We start from the raw sequence: 18366 nt of genomic DNA on the forward strand, positions 1-18366 counted from the left end.
TGCAGATGATCACAGGTATCATTTTTTTTTTTTCTTCAAGGTGAATGTTAACAAATACCAGTCTGTTCAAAGTAAACTAAGTTGCAAGCACAAGGAATTTGATACACTCTGTGATGTATGAAAGGGTGAGGGGTTATCCTTAGGAGAACAGATGAAGGTTGCTAGCCGAAAGTATGGCCTTGAAATTAGAATGTTGATTATATTTGCAAATAACTGCAGCTGTCTTTTCAGATGTAGTTTTGCTGTGATCGTGTGTGTTGGTTGCAGGAGGGATGGGATGGCATGTAGTATTTTGCATGTTTTTATAAGGGTTGTAGCAATTGGCTAAAAAGGTGTTGCAGAGGTACCTGAGTCAGTGGCAAGAGCTGTGTCATTTAAATGAATAGTCCTGACTCTTTGTGTGTTTGGAGCATGCTGTTGAGACTGGTTATGGTGTTGATTGTTTATGTAAGCACCTTCCAGTGTATGGGTTTCCTACAAAAAGAAGAGTGATAACAAACCATTTGGTAGTCATGTAACTAGCATATCTAGGAAGACAGTTATTTTTTTTCCTCTGTAATGAAGAGTGTCTTTAATTTATTATGTAAATCTCTTTTCCTTTTTTACATTGTATCATGTTATGAATAAACTATGATGATGAATGAAGTTATTTGGATGTATGCTGAACACTTGGGTTTTCTAGAAATTCCATATGGAAATTGACTGGAGCAGGAAGAGGAAACCTATTGCAGCTCCATCCAATTGTCTGTATACTTTGCTTTCTGTGAAAAAAACCTGAATATTCAAATTCAGATTATTCAAATTTGAATTTGAATAATTCAAAGATCTTTGTCAGTGGTACGTTAAGTGTTAACAGTGAAATAATATCAAAGCTAACCATGAAGTCTGAATCTTTCAGATTAAGAATTTTTATTAATGTTTTAATTTTAAAGTAAATAGAAATTTTAATAAAGGAGAGAGTTGCTTGTAAGAAGTAAAAATGATATTGCTAATTATTTGGCAAGTTTATACAATGGGCTGTCTGTCTATGATATCACCTATTCGAATGAGTGTGTGTGTGGGGGGGGGCAGTCAGATTTGTGAATATTTAAGAACCCATATATCCCGAACATTTGACTTGGTCAAGTTTTAGTTTTTTGGTAATTTCTTTAGGCAAAGATATGTAGCTTAAATTTGCACTTTTTTCTTTTGAGAAATACAAAGATCCTGTTAGGGATGGTATTAGTGTTTCAACATCTTGTTGAAGTAAAAAAAAAACAATCACTGTCCATTCAAGTTCAAGTGCATTTAAACAGCCAATATCCAAAAACTAACAACAGTCTCTTTTCCCCTCCTCCTCATGGGGTACTTTTCATGGTGGAGGGGTCTCCCAGTAATGGTACTTACTCATGTCATTCTTGTTCTTTTTTCTTTGCCTTTCTTCCCACAATCTTTGCTTACTTCTCCTCAGTTTTTTTTTTTTTTTTTACTATCCTTTCTTACAGACTATCACTGGGATCTTGCTGCTGCATTTGCCATGCAGTGCATCCCATGGATATCCATAACGGGGGATCTTGTAGTCTCACACTACTTTAGTCTGCTCTGGCAAGACGTGATCCTGGCTGGCCAAGATAAGTTAGCTACTGAATTTGCCTGCAAGGGTCAGTGGTGTTGTAGTAAGTCTCCTACCCCCATACTTTGGGGACATGGCTCAAGGCATGCTGTGGTACTGGTGTAGCATCTAGGGTAATCCTGGCATCCTACTCCTGATTGCATTCATTGCTGAAATACTTGTTCTATAGGATCAGCTGCATTCAGATTTCAGCTGAATTTTTTATGTTCCTGCCTGTTTTTATAGTTTTGGCTCTTTATTGCTGATTTGCATGCCAAATTTGTTACAGCTTTATTCAATTTAGTTAGAGAATCCTGGAGACTTGCACTAAATGTGTTTAGGAGTACATCTGTAAATATGTGGTACTCTCTTATTTGTTACTTTTTTATTGGTTTTTGTTTGTTTATTATTGTTTTATCCATCTATGCTGTGATGTTGTATTAACCTGTGTTGTGCTTACTTCTTTGTTATTATTCTACTCTATCTCTCAATTAATATTCTATCTTCAGTGACTCTGTACTCACTACACCTGAGAGCAATGGAAATTTATTTTATTTTCTGACTGCACCACAATGCCTCGATGTGGTACAAGGAATATTAGTACTTCTGGTAGATCCTAATCATACACAATAATGTCCTCTCTTATCCCAAAAAACAAATTTTTACAGTCGTGGCTTCTCTTAGTCCTCTATCATAACCTTTAACTATCTTTTAGTTTCCCACCTATAGGATCGAATTATTTGGGATCAGTGCATTGCAAAGTGAGATCAGACAACACTCTTTTATTATAATTAACAAACATGCTTAATAGCTACAAAATTTAGAGATTATTACAATACGTAAATCAGGGGAATTTCCCTCTGTAATCTCAGTTCCAGTTATGCAAATTATGAAACTCTTAAAGCAATATCTTGTAATTATTCAATTAGTTTATAATATTCACTTCAGCTTAAATCTTAACCTCAATTTCAAATAATGGCATGACTTAAACAACATAATAAACACATTACCACAAAAGATATTAGGAATACATACAATTATCAAATTGATCTCTTACTCCAAACTACTCCTTAGGAAATTAGCTTTACTTAGTTCCACACCTTTTCACAAATTCAATCATATAATTGCACTAGTTACCCATAGGTCATAATTATCTTATTCTATCAATCCTAGCAGTCCATTAGGAATTTCTCTTACATCACAAGTTTAACAGTATACAATAAAATGACTCACATGAACTCCTTTTCTCCGGTGCACTTTTCTTCTCTGCTTGTCTTCGGCGTTCTAAGTTTCCTTTTCCGTCTCGTGTTTTGAATTCCTTTCTTCAGGGTCTCAGAGTACCGATGAAACTCGAGTCAGTTAGCGGGATATGTAGAGGTTTCCCAGCGATCTGGAACGATCAGGCAAAGGATCACGGCTGTCGGGGCATGTGCAGACTCGGCTGAGCAGCAAAGCATTTGGTCTGACTGGGCTTGATTTCCCCTAAGTTAATCGCTTCTGGTTATCCTCATTACTGAACTTGAGCGGCTCATGGCAGATCGACCTCCATTTTCCTCCCTCAGACTTCTCCATGTCTGGCTATTGTTCCCTCTTGAACCTTTCTCTTGATGTTGATCCCCCCCCCCCAAAAAAAAAAAAAATTCCTCAAGATCCATGCCTTATATTTTCCTCTCTCCTCGAACTTTGGGTTAAGTTTTGGAATCCCTTACTTTCCCACGCAAATCTTGCATACAGTTATGAGAAACCCAGACATCATCTTGTGACTCTTGGTTCTTGAACTTTTGCAGACTTTTTATGTCTCCCCTTTCATGTCTTTAATCTGATTTTAGTAGCCTGTGGAACTTATGCTTGATTCTCACCCCCCCCCTTTTCTGTGCTGACCTTGAGGGTCACCTGAGATTTAACTCATAAACAAAAATTAAATAACCTTACGATTCCAAAGCGTTGCCCTTGGCTTCACTTATTTTACATCCTTTGTTTAAGCAAGGCGCAAGCTAATTCCCTTTGGGCTTTTCATATTCTATACACAATAGTTTACAAAAATGAATAGAAATATTTGTACAAAGTTTCAAGATGTAACCTTTCTATAAAAAGTCGATGCATTAAACGGAAGAAAATTTATGCGGCATCGAGTTTTTACATATCTGCATAAAGCACAATTTGATGTGCCCATTCTAATATCAGGCCTAATACCACTTTCTTTTATAATGTGATCCATATAAATGATGAATAAGAATGGAGATAATGTGTGTCCTTGTATTACCCCTGATTATATGCCAAAACATCTTCAATTTTAACTCCTACTGACAACTTAGATATTTATTGCCCTGCATAAAGCTCCATTTACCACATGTAATTGTAGTGTTTTGAAAAGCTTTTCTCTCGGCACCTTTTCCAGATCTACAAAACTTAGTACATATCCTTGTCATATTCCATGATTTCTCAACTAATTTGTCGTAAAGTGAAAATATGATCTTGACAACCTCTGTTTGGTCTTAGCCGAGCTTGTTCTTAAAGATCCTCTTCCACAATCTTTCTCAATTTCTTTTGAAGTATGCTTGCATAAATCTTACCTGGAACACTTTGCAGAGAAATTCCTCTGCAATTCTCATATTCAACTCTATTCCCTTGTTTTATAAATGGAAACTATGAGCGCCTTACTCCAGTCATTCATAATTTGACCTTCTGAGCCCTCTGAATTATGCAGTGTATCCAATGCAAAACTTATACCTGCATTCTAAAGTATTTCTAGTCGAATATCATCTGTTCTCCAGCTGCCTTTCCACAAATCAAGTTTTTAATGGCTTTTTCTGTCTCAAGTATTGATATATACTCTTGGCATTCCTCCTGAAATGCAAACCATATACCATTTTATACTATAATGCAACCGTACATCCTTGTACGGTTGTTTTATTATGGTATAAAACTGCTTGTTTTATTTAAGTCTTTGAAAGTAATTACTCCAGACATCTAGGATATCCTTATATTCAGTATTCTTGTCACCTTTATCATCTTTGATTCCTTTTACAGTACTCTTTCCTTCATTTCTTAGCTTTTTCAATAGCCTCCAGAACATTTTGCCTTCCTGATATTTATTTTCTATATTCTTACCAATATCTTCCCATGACTTTTGTTTACCTACTTTTACACATAGCTTAGTCTTCTTATATTTTTCTCTATATTCTTTCAGTACATCTGACTTATTTGCTAGAAACTTTTGATATGCTTTATTCATTATCAAAGTTAATTCACTCAGTGAACAACTTCCTCCCACAATAGGCAATGCTCTGTTGATGACTTCACAATTTACTATCAATCTTATAACATGAGAGTAACCTGAGCCTATGTAATGGGTTCAGGTTTTCAGCAGAAAAACTGTGCACTTCTGCCAAAATTGTATTCGTCATATCCTGATTCAAGAATGGAACAAACTATTATTCTATTAGCACCAGAAACCAAGTTCTTGAGGCTAATCTTTGACAGAAAATTTAGTTTCACTGCACACACATTTGTCAACTTTTTTCTATGTAATGTTTGACAGTCCCATATGCAGACTTAATCAGCTTATAAGATCAAAGCTAATTAGCTAATGGAAGTCTTCATGGCAGGAAGCACTGACACAAGATTAAGCTTGAAATTAAACATTGGCAGTCTTGTCAACAGAGAAACAGAAGGAGAAAAGTTGTTAGGCAACTTTTATTTACCTGGGGCCTGATAACTCACCTATGTGTGAAAATTGCAATATCTTACTATTTGTCACGTTCTAGTAGAGTGCCACGCAAGAGAGTAATGAAATTTTTCAAATCTAGCTAAACCACATTATTATTTATTATTATTGTAGGGCACTTCCATGGAGTCCAAAGACTTGTCACAAGAGACCAAAACTACTACATAATCTATCATACCTCTCCTTGGATGCCCCATTAAAAGATAAAGTGCTAACAACTGACTCTGGCAACCCATTCCATTCATTCACAACTCTCTCTCAGCAAATAATCTCCTCACGTCTCTACTTACCACATTTTTACTCAATTTCCAGGGATGACCTCTTGGTATGTCCACCTTTAGCCAAGTACTGAAACATTTTCCCTACATCAATCCTATAAAAGCCTTTAACTTAAATGTTTTTATCATAGCCCCTATTTTTCACCTATCAACTGCTGTCCACTCACTACTTGACATCTTGGCTGCTCACCTCTGAATCCCCTCCACCACTTCCTCATCCTCCTAAAACCCAGGAGACCTGACCATAGTAATCCAGATGTCGACATATCAGGGCCTTATAAAGAGGAATGACAACTTCTTTATCTCTACTTGTTGTTGTGTTCTTCAATCATAAAATTGAAGAACACACCAACCTTAGCACTATGTCCTCTACACTTCAAATCTCCATCAACTACCACTCTTAAATCCCTACGTGTCATCTATATCCTGGAATACAGTTCCATCAGCATGGTACATAGCTTGTAATCTATTTATTCCCTGCAAGCACTCCACCTTGATTTACTATTACTCTACCTAATTTTGCATCATCAGCAAACAACTGAATTTTCCTTTCAGGTTATTTCTATATCATTTATGTACAAATTAAATAGTAGTGGTCCTAGCACTGAATCCAGCTCGACTGGATTCAGTGCTAGGACCTGGATTCTACTCCTTATACCACTTTTTGATCTGTCCAGCAGTCATGCTCATATCCAACTCCATTTGCTTTAATTTGTGTAACAGAGTTCCATATGATATTTTGTCAAATGCCTTTGCAAAATCCAGCAAAATCATCATGTAGCCATTTCCTGTAACCAACTCGGCTCTCACTTTATTATAAAAACTTGGTCAATTACTAAGGCATGACCGACCTTTCACAAAGCCATGTTTTCCCTCATAGAGTATCATATTCTTATCCACTCATTCTTGAATTCTCTTTTTTGCCAATTTTTACCACCAGTCCTGAGACGGTTTTTTCTATGAATTGCTATTGCAGTCTTAGAACCTTTCTTATGCAAGGGAATTATTTTGCTCTCTTTTCACTCCCTTAGAACCTTAACAGAGCTGAGACCTAAAGAGCCTAGTCAGGGTCATTGTCAGTTCCGTTGCCCATTTCTGCAAATTGCAAGCTGATATCTCATCTAATCACATGGCTATATTTACATTGAGATTCTGCAATATCCTAAGAACCTCCAATACATCCACGTCTGTTCACACACATCAGTGTCTGTCATATGTCACAGCATTAACCTCAGTTGTATGATGTATCCTTGCAAAGTTGTCGCTCAACTATTTTATCTGCTTCTGTAACCATATGACCATCAGCACTTATTTAGGTTATTCCTCCTCTTGCTTGCCACATAGCGAAAAAACCCTTTGGGATTTCCTTTGGCCTACTTGGCTAGTTACTTCTCATTATCTGATTTGGCCTTCCATACCATACTGGTCACCTTTCTCAAAATGAACAGCCACCCTCCCACCTATCTTCTCCTATTCTTTTTGGTGTAGTTCATCTGTCATCGGCAGTACCCCCTCCTACATCCTATCTTATCTATCTTTCCTGAAAATACTAAACTCCTTACTTTTAGAGTTACATGGTGATCAGCATTCATTTTAAAAATTTATGGAATTTACAACCGTGTTAAAAAATACTTTTTTATTATCCCGACGTTTCGATCTTCACATCAAGGTCATCATCTGGAGCATACATCAATATACAAGACAAGCTGAGTTACATTATTAACTGTAAGCTAAAGAAACGATGATTTGATCACGTTATTCTACTGGCATGACCTCTATTGGAAAAGGGAAAAAAAATTACATGAAGCTAAATTCTATTTACGATGACAGGAATAAACATTCTTTCAGATGGTTTCTTTCAGAAACAATTGTCCTGTTTTTAGTATTACAATTCTTATTTTTGCTTTTAAGATACTGGATTTTCTACAGTCCTGTTTTTAGTATTTTTGCTTTTAAGATACTGGATTTTCTACAGTCCTGTTTATAGTTGTTCTTAGTGAACAATGTTCCGTGGGTCGAATATATACCTTCCATATGTTTGAGATTTTTAGACCATCGTTATTGTTCAGATTGGAGTGGTTGATTATAATCTCACATGCTTCCTTAAATTTCCGTTCACACCATGTTTTAGTGCGATGTAGACAGATGTAGAAAGGCCAGCTTCACCATAATTATTATATTTAATGTGTCGTTTATGTTCTTTTTGTCTGATAGGAATTGTGCATCCTGTTTCTCCTATATATGGTATGTTGCAAGTACAATAAATCCTTTATACTCCAGAGTGGGCTAGTGGAGGGAGTGGGTCTTTGGATGAGTTGAGTAAGATTTTTAATTTTGCAGGAGGTTTAAAGGTGGCTTTGAGGTTGTATTTTTGTAGTACTCTATTTATTTTGTCTGATGTTCCTTTAATGTAGGGAATGGTTATAGTTTTACTGTAGTCTGGTTTGTCTTTGTTTTTTATTGAGTTTTTGTAGAGAATTTTGTTAATAGTGTTTTGTTTAGGTGGCTTAGGATTTCGCGATCTGGTCCCATAGCCGCCAGACATTAGACATATTCCTTAGCCACCTAAACAAACAACACAAACGCATATAATTCACAATTGAAATTGAAAAACACAACATCCGTTTCTGGATACACTTGTCACACATCTTCCCTCTGGCAATCTTTCCTTCACCGGAAACCGACACATACGGGACAATGTATACACATAAACTCCTACCACCACCCAACACAAAAACTAGGTATCATCAACACGCTAAAAAACAGGGCGCAGACTATCTGTTCCAATGATTAGGCACTAAAAGGCGAATTTAAAATTATCTTTAATACTTTCCAAAAAAAATGGATACAGCCAACACACTATTAACAAAATTCTCTACAAAACCTCAATAAAAAACAAAGACAAACCAGACTACAGTAAAACTATAACCATTCCCTACATTAAAGGAACATCAGACAAAATAAACAGAGTACTACGAAAATACAACCTCAAAGCCACCTTTAAACCTCCTGCAAAATGAAAAAGCTTACTCAACTTGTCCAAAGACCCACTCCCTCCACTAGCCCACTCTGGAGTATACCAAATTTATTGTACTTTCAACATACCATATATAGGAGAAACAGGATGCACAATTCCTATTAGACAAAAAGAACATAAACAACACATTAAATATAATAATTATGGTGAAGCTGGCCTTTCTGATCATGACCTGAACACTTTACATAGAATTGACTGGAAAGCACCAGTTATTTACATCACCAAAACATGGTATGAATGGAAATTTAAGGAAGTATGTGAGATTATTATCACCACCCCCAATCTGAACAATAATGATGGTCTAAAAATCCCAAACATATGGAAGGTATATATATTCGACCCACGGAACGTTCCTCACTAAGAACAACTATAAACAGGACTGTAGAAAATCCAGTATCTTAAAAGCAAAAATAAGAATTGTAATACTAAAAATAGGACATCATTGTTTCTGAAGGAATGTTTATTCCTATCATCATAAATAGAATTTAGCTTGATGTATTTTTTTTTCTTTTCCATGCCAGTAGAATAACATGTGATCAAATCATTGTTTCTTTAGCTTACAGTTAATAATGTAACTCAGCTTGTCTTGTATATTGATGTATGCTCCAGATGATGATCTTGATGTGAAGATCGAAACGTCAGGATAATAAAAAAGTTTTTTTAACACAGTTGTAAATTCCATAAATTTTTAAAATGACTAAACTCCTTACATTCTGTCCCTGTAACCACATCATCTGGTGTTAGCCAAGTCTCAGTAATGCCAAAAACTCTTCCCTCTTGTTCCTAATACTTCTGGTTTAGTATATAGAAACTGCAGCATCCCTTTAGACCCCCAACCACTTTTACTTTTACAAGTGCAGAATATTTTTCTTGAGATACTATATTCTGCACTTGTTGGTTCAGACTCACACTCACTCATCGCAATGGTGCCTTCACACACACATTTACATGCGTCCACCCTAATTGCTTAAGTTTTCCTTAAGCGATTAGGTACAAAGTGCTCTCTCTTTCTCTACACATAACACCAAAACTATTTAGATGCAGTCCATCAGCTTGATACAAATCCTTCTCTCCATCAAACACAGGCCATAGTTCCACAAACTCTACATCATTCCTTCTGCACAACCTGCATATTCATTCATTGATTATCATCACTCTCATTTTGTAATTTGCATATATCATAGCATGGCAGAGGGCTTACAATTTTCACCTTCTCACTCTTCATTTTTGCCTTTTCCAAGAACTCCTTCACATATATGCACCCAGGCAGATCCTGTCAGACTTTGAGAAATCGCATTTTTTTTTCTTTTTACAAGGTAGTAACTTATTTAAGCACATTTGTTATAAATTCTATTTTTTGTGTAAATAATGCATTGTTTAATTTATAACTGTTTTTAAATTTGATTTCTTTTGATTTGTATAGAACATGTTATTTACCAATTTATCACTTATTATTACTACCTCGTGTACTGTTGTAACCTCTGCTTTACTGCAGTTTGACCTTTGCTTTCCTTGTGCTAATAAACCGTAAATCAACCAGTCAAGCAGTCTCTTTCCAAGACACTAGTTTCCATGACTACCAAATGGTTCATTAGCCTTTTCTGTTTATAGGACCCCCCCCACACACACTGGAAGATAGTTATGCAATTATAACTATCTACCTTTATCTATCCTAACAGTAGGGCATCCTTAGAAGACTTACAAACAGAGCCAGTGCTATTTGTTCGAATGTCACAGTCCTTGCCATTGAACTGTGAGGTACTTTCACACCACTTTGTTTTTAGGCAATGGCTTCAACCCCTATAAAATAAAATACTGCAAGCCTCATCCCTCCCATAACACTGAAGGTCACAGCAAAACCATTCCTCTCTTATATCCAGGATACATCTGAAAAGATAGGCAAAGTTCTTATATCTATGCTGCTTTCACATTCAGCTCTTCATCTTTTCTTCTTATGATCACTTTTGCCCTCTTCCATCTCACAGAGTACATAAAATTCCTTGTGCCTGCAACTTAACCTAATCTAATCAGACTGGTAGATCTGTTAATCTGTAATGACTTCTATGGCAAGTTGGGACTGGCTAACCATGCTCTGGATATTCATTCACATGGGATTAAATGAAAGAAGATAATTGTGCTGCATAGAAGTCACTATATTTCTGACAGACTATTTTTGAAATTGGTATTGGCTATGCAACACTCCTAACCTGAACAAGTATAGCTGCATTCATTTACCAGTGATCTTGGAGGATGTTATTCCAAGACCACATTTAGCTTGATTACTCTGAAATTGCTTTTATTGAACACTATTTAAAAGGTGCCTTAGTTGGATATTAGCTCCTTTTCAGTTTGAATTAAAATTTGAATTCTTTCTACAACAATCTAATTAAGTGCTGTACACTTTACCAAATGTAATTTGTGCTCTGAAGACTGGTTAGAAATCCAGCAAATTCTCAGGAAGTGCAACAAATTATTTTCTTCTAGTGTCGTTTATATCATGAAACAATGTAATGAATAACTTCCCACACCCAGTTCTGTCTATACATATAAAATTTTAATAATATAATTCTGCTGTATGAATACCAAATATTACAGATTTGAAATGTTCTTATATAAGCTGCTTTTCAATCTGAAACAAGTATATGCAAATAGCTTAGTTGTGAAATTACTTCACATGTAAATGTTTATGTTGAGGATAGACAATGTGGAAATAAACAAGAATATAACTTCTTGTCATGTATAATAAATGCATACCACAACTTGGAAATAAGCAAAAAATGACTAAGCAGATTCTACTTTATCTACACCTAGCAGAGCAGCATTTATACTAAGTGCAGCATTATCTGGCAGCAATGTGGAAATTTCTTTTATTCATATCTTGTTTCTATAGTTACCTCTTATCTTGAGAGTTACTAACACTGCAACTGCCAGTTCCTCATAGAAGCTCAGTGACCTAAACTATAATAGAATAAAGAAAAAAATATCCATTTTTGGCCAGACAAGTGAAAACTGATCTTTATCTTAAGAGACAGTTTCTGAAAGTGATAGCATTTTCAGGCTTAATTCACCAGGTTGGGTGGCTAAGATGCTATGTCCACTCTCTAACTAGTAAACTATGAATTTGACTCCCACTGCCAAGTCTGTAGATGATTTCCATTTTTTTGCTGAGTGTCTATCACCCTGCTTAATGGAGGTTTGCAGGATTTGAAAGAAATTCCGCATTTGATATTTGGAATAGTTTCTGGATTATCTAACCCCCTAGACAATCCATGGTACTTAATGTACTAATAGATTTTATTACCTTTTATTACTTTCCATGGTTGAAATTAAAACTACTTTAAATGAATAATGACAAATCATATTTCTTTTTTATTCTAGTAATTTTAATGATTTAATGTTATTTAATAACTCTAATATAAAAAGTAATTAGTGTGATAAATTAAGACCTAAGTTCACATTAGCCTGAAAACTAAGTGAAAAATTCATAAAAATTTTATAAATCATAAATCACTAAATAGCATACATTATAGCACATACTACACAAAACAATTTCAGTACTAAAGTAAATTGTTTGTTTTAGGTGGATAGTGTGTGTGTGTGTGTGTGTGTGAAGATTTTGAAGACGCCACAGAATATTTTGTGACAAGAATAATTTCAGTTTTTCACATGGTCAAAAGCAAATACAGGAAAATCTCGTTTACTGTGATTAATTAATCCATCAATTAATGCGTACTAAGTAAAATCACATTAAGCAAATACAAAAAAAAAAATTGGAATAATTCATCCATCATTATTTATAAATTATAAGCTATATTAGAGGATTAAAATCATCAAAGTTATTAAACATCAATTGCTTAAATTTTTATTTAATGTCTAAACATTTGATTGAGCTACTTTTTTACAAAAAAATTAAGTAAAGATATTTGAATCATGCTCGACTTTCATCTTGTCATGCAATTTGTGATACCTGCCTATTGCTTTATCAAGATTTCAGCGGACTTCAAAGCTTCGTTCCATATGAGGATCAGCATCAAACAAAATTTCCTTAGCATTCTCAATGTGATTGAAAACCAGCTCAAGTTCTTTTGCAGTTAGCTTCTTAGTCGTAACATTCTCTTCTTGTTTGCACTTCTTATCTTCTTCTTCATATGTATGCTGTTCTTCTAGTTGAAGGAAATCATTCCCACTTAACTGTTCATTAGGGATCGAGAAGTTTTCTCGCATCTTTATTATCCAGTTCATTAAATCCAAGTTCTTTTCCAATTGTGCTGATTTCTTCAATAATGTTAGATCTTGGATTTTATGCATGATAAACTAACGTAGGTGTGAGTTAAAGTCACCTTCTGCATTGCCTCTTAATAAAAGCGTGTAAGATGATCTTTAGATATCCTGGTTGAGGTGCTTCAGTTTTTGTTGGCATATGTTGAATATTTGCTGATTGTCATAATCACTCTCCTGAATTATGATTTGTAATTCTTCAGGAAACTTGGCTGCAGAATCTTTATCAGCACTAGCAGATTCCCTAGTTATTCTTATGTTATGCAGTTCAATTCTATTTTTAAAACTCAAATCATCCTAAACTCGCAGTAAAGCTTTCACATTCCTCTTCATGCTTAAAGAAGCCGTAGCAACTTGTTCTTTGTATTCTTTGCTCTTATTTAATAGAGTCCAAACTATAGACTCGTTGTGTCTCAGGTCTTGCACAATCATTGTATTGCTAGTGCCACTTTCATGTCTCTTAATGACTTCCAGCTTTTCCACTCACTGCAGATTGTCAACAAAAAATTCTGTATAACGCAAACAAATCGCGTTAACTGATTAATCACTCGCTTAAAGCGGGAAATAGCATCATTTCACTCAGGCGCGATAACTGATTATCATGCATATCATATTCGCGTTAAGTGAGGTTTTCCCATATGAAACAAATAATAATGATAAATGAAATAGCAACAATGTTGGACAGTTTCATCAAAAAACACATATGCACAAAATGGTTAAAATAAATAGTTGGTTAATCAAAATTATCTGGAAAGAATAGGAGTTGGCTGTTAGAAAATTCCTGAGAGTAAAAGATGGGATAAACAAGCATTCTATGAGCATGCATATGCACCCGATATCCAACAGCATTCTTTCTGTTCCTGAAAAAAAATGGTAACTTGAAGCAGTGCATCTTGGTATCACTTTAAGATATGTGGAGATGGAATTCACTCAGTACACTATTTCTTACCCATATGCAACATGAACTTCACTGGGATATTGATAAACATATATCACATCTCTCTCTCTCTCTCTCTGCGTGTGTGCATGTGCGCACGCGCACACACAATATTTCAAGATTGATGTGATGGATAATGTCTTTCCACTGTCGGCAGTGGTGCCTCTTGTTTGCTGCATTGTATGTATTAGTGTCCTGGTTATTCATTAACTTCTAAACCAGATTTTGAATGTTCAGTGAAGCTTAAGTTCATATCTGCAGGACCTCACTAACTTTTGCTGGTTTCAAGTGTTCAGTACTTGGATGTACAGTTTTGCATAACGTTCAAGTCTTGTTATTATCACTTGATACTCTTCAATGGTGATAGTTTCAAAGGCTTCCTTAAAATGCTTAACCCGCTTAGGAAAAAGTTCCATTGACTGTAAACATCTTTATATGCTTTCCAGTGCATAACATTTTTTGATATTTCAAATTTAACACAAAATGTGTATTTACATGCCATTTGTCTTCCATAATGATGACTACAATATCCTACATATACAAACAATGACATACTGTTTTTGTTTTTTCGCATTCATGTGATTATAATGAAAATTCATAATGATCACATGAATTTGTCAGTAGTGTTTACTGTCAAAAAAAAAGAAGTCTGTGCACCTGTTTTTGACAAGCTATTAATATATACACATTGTAAAAAGTAGGTTTCTATCATACACATTGTATATTACAGAAAATAATTTATGCCATATGAAAATAAATATACTACAAAAATCCAAATTAATTTTACTATTAAAATTGCCATTATTCTATGTGTAGATGTGTTGCTAATTTTGGTCATTTAGGTAATATCACTTTAGTTTTGTATTAGGCAGAATGCAGACAGTGATCTGTTGGTTTATAATGTATAACTATTGTGGAAAAAAGAATAACATGAGAGGTAAGTCTTGTATAGCTAACTATTTTTAATGACCAGGACTACATGTGTATTGAATACTTTGCAAAATCAAGAGTTATTTCATTTAGCCATTATAAAAACTACACAATAGAGTCATGAACTGAATAGCTGCGTTTCAAGCTGCATTTTACTTGTAATAAAGTATTTGCATAATGCCCCAAATTACTGAAAGTAATTTTGCTAACCTTAAGTTTTCCGAAGTACTTTTTTCTGTAAATTTCTTCACTAGACTATACACTTCATCTCTTGCTTATTTCACCTGAAAACAAAAAGGTAATCAAGAATTCCAAATTGACAAGAAATGAATACCATTGTGCTGAAGCAATATTATGATGCAGTATCCAGCTTTGTTAGTCACAATTTTTCTGTCAGTGATTGCCATTCCTTAGTCTAATGCTCCTTGTATATCTAAGGCAGTGTTTCCCAACCTGTCGTGGACCCCATGTAGCAAATGTTAATGTCAAGGACCACCCTGTAACAAATGTTAATTCACTGTGGCCCTCATAAAATTCAAAATGGAAATTTTTTATATTTTACATATCATAAAGATGAAGTAATAAATTACAATTTTACAACACTAAATGTGTCATTTATGACAATGCAATACTGTTATAAATGGAGATATTCTGAAGAATATGAACATATCAATTAGGCCAGGTGTGAGCAACATGATAAGATAAAGTTTAATGAAAATAAACTATCCTGTGGACCCCAGTTTGGGAAACATTGATCTAAGGGAATGAAATGGGATACATCACACTCTGCTAATGTAGCAAATGTTGATTCAGTAAAAGTTTTCCTCTAATAATGAACAAAACTTACAATATTCACATGGCTTAAGTTGTATCATTTTGAACACTGAAAACCAATGCAGATTTATTCATATTATGCAAAGTTCCCCATTTCAGATAAAATGTAAACAGCTTTTCTACAGAACACTGTAATTGTATGGTATTAAGTGGTACGTTATATCAAGTGCTATGGAGTCTATATTTGAGTTATAAGTCAGCAGCTAGAATGGAAGGAGATACAGGAAGATGATTTGATATAAAATCAGATGCTATACTAGGGTCATCCTCTGTATGGATCACATTATGAAGGAAAGGGCATTAAACCGGATGTCAAAATTGGATATGTTTTTTAATGTTATACTTCTAAATAAATCCATTACAACTCTGCAGGATTCCCTGACTAAACTGAATAACTGCTGTAATAAATTTGGTATGAAAATAAAAAGTTAAAGACAATGAAAATAGGCAGAAATCGAAAACATCAACTGCATCTTGATTGGAGAACCTGTAGAACAATTTCAGCTATTTAGGCGCAATTTTTTAGTGAGGACAGCAAATCAAATATGGAAATGACAACAGAATTAGCAAAGCTGGTATGATAGTGTTAAAAAAGAAAGAGAAATTATTATATTTAGAGATGTTTATATAGAGATGATCTCTGTTCAACAATTAGTTTTATTTTTATTTCCGAATGTACCTATATATGCACAAGGGTTCACTCCGATTGGTGCAATGGCCTCTTTTTTACTATTTCTTTCAGAATCCAAATAAATCACTGACTCAAGACCAAAATACAAAATAAACACATTTAATAAAACAAAAACAATATATATATATATATATACTTCAAACAATATTATATAACTAACTACAAATTTAATTGGATCCAAGGCCTTTTAAAAATAAACTTACACTTAAGACTAGACTAAACACTTTGTTTTTTTTCACAATGACAAAATGTTCATAGCCAGTTTCTTTCTCTGTCAAGGCCCTTTTATGAAGATACATGACTTTATTCTTTATTTTCATAGGATCCTTTATCATCACTTATGTAGCACACATTAATTCTTCCTAACTCAATTCTGTCTCTTTTTAGTAGAAATAATAGTTAGATCTGGCATCCTTAAGACAGATGAAACTTCCTAATCACAGTTTTCTCGAACATTCCTTTGGAACGTAAATAGCAATTTTCTTCTTTTATTCACTAATGCTTATTGACAGTCTTAACTCTTCTACTTTAAAAAAATTCACAGTTCTAAGATTCCCTTTTCGGAATCTACTACTAATCTTCCAATTAGCGTTTCCTTGAATATTCCTTTTAAAACATCTATAGCAATATTTTCTTTTATTTATCAATACTTATTCCACTTTGAAACTTCATAGTTCCACAATTCCTTTTTTCAGAATATACTATTGATTTTCCTCCGACTGTCACATAAAAAAACTCAAATTCTTCTGAATCTAAATATCTGCTGATCTGTGTTCTAATTTCCTTCCGAACGCTCTCCTGTTTTTCTCTTCATTACTACGATACTGAACGCTTTCTGTCAACTGTCAATCGCACATCAAACTTCTCGGCAAGCATGCGCATTCCATGAAAGTGGCAAGTGAGGAACTAAGTATAATGGCTGACACGTTGTCTCCGTTAGCGACAAGAGAATGCCTTTATAAAACACAACTTAATATTTTAAATTACAATAAGTTTGTTTAAAGTAACACAACTATTCAAATCTGGTAAGTACATACATTTTTAACTGCTTTACAATTCATTTTGACAAAACAATTTCAGTAACAGGCACATCACAAGTGCCGACAATGCATGTTATGAACTAAAACTAATAAACATACTAACATAAACAAAATGTAAAAATATTCAGAATTTTAAATTATGATTATTTTTACAGTAGGAATTTATATGGAATAAGAGAGAAATTAGTTAAAATGCTAAACTAGCTATATACAAGACTGTGTTCAAATTTTAATTTAAGAATCTCATAGTTGGGTTAAAAATGAAACATTCAAAGTTGTATGGAAGATTAGGGGAGTGAACAAATGGCATCAGTGACAGAATCATTAAAAATGATGATATTAGGAAGGAAATTGATATTGTTCACATTCAGGTGTGTGTGAGCAGAGCTAACATTGGGGGGGGGATGGTCACTTAAACATAATTGGAGAAGAAAGCTCAGTAAAACAACTTTTTTTGCTAGGATGGCAGAAAAATGATCTGGCAACTAAGATCTAGGTAGATTAATACAGTAAGAGGCACCTTTATAAGACTGAAATATGAGAACTGACAGTTTTGGATTCCAGAGATAACAGGAAAAGTGTTGATAGGAAATTAGTAATGATGTAAACTTTCATGTCATACTATCATAATATTCTGTACACCTCATGAGGATATACATCAGGAATTTGCTGAGTTAATTTTATTAATTTTTATTTATTAGTTTAATATTAATTATAACGAATAAGTTGGTTATTATATAGTTATTTATATTATTAATATAGTGTGTGTGCATGAGATAGTGAAGTATAACAATGGATGCAGCAAGATCACTGTTTTAATTTAAAATTTTCATTCAGTGCAGTCTATTTTTATTATATTTTATTATAATGGTAAATATTCTTATTCACCATTATATACATGACATGTATGTAATGGTGAATAAGAATATTTTCTACTAAAGTAGGAAACAATGGTACAAAACCACTAGTTACCATATGTGCAAAAGCAACTTGTACATAGGGTTTCCAGACATTGGACACCAT

General features: G+C 34.2%; 1 protein-coding gene across 3 annotated transcripts in view; it reads left to right on the forward strand.

Annotated features, from left to right (window-relative positions):
- The window catches only part of LOC150100355 (uncharacterized), a 358520-nt gene that overhangs the window by 304893 nt on the left and 35261 nt on the right, over window positions 1–18366 (forward strand). The window contains exon 18 of one of the 3 annotated variants that reach the window (XR_016549227.1): window positions 14717–14785. The exons of the other annotated variants lie outside the window; for them this stretch is intronic. The gene's annotated coding sequence lies outside the window, so the exon portion shown is untranslated. The remainder of the gene's footprint in view (window positions 1–14716; window positions 14786–18366) is intronic. 3 annotated transcript variants of the gene reach the window in all.

This window comes from Typopeltis vanoorti, chromosome 13 (assembly GCF_054136105.1).
Source record: "Typopeltis vanoorti isolate ZY-2024b chromosome 13, IOZ_Tvanoo_1.0, whole genome shotgun sequence".
Taxonomy (NCBI): domain Eukaryota; kingdom Metazoa; phylum Arthropoda; class Arachnida; order Uropygi; family Thelyphonidae; genus Typopeltis; species Typopeltis vanoorti.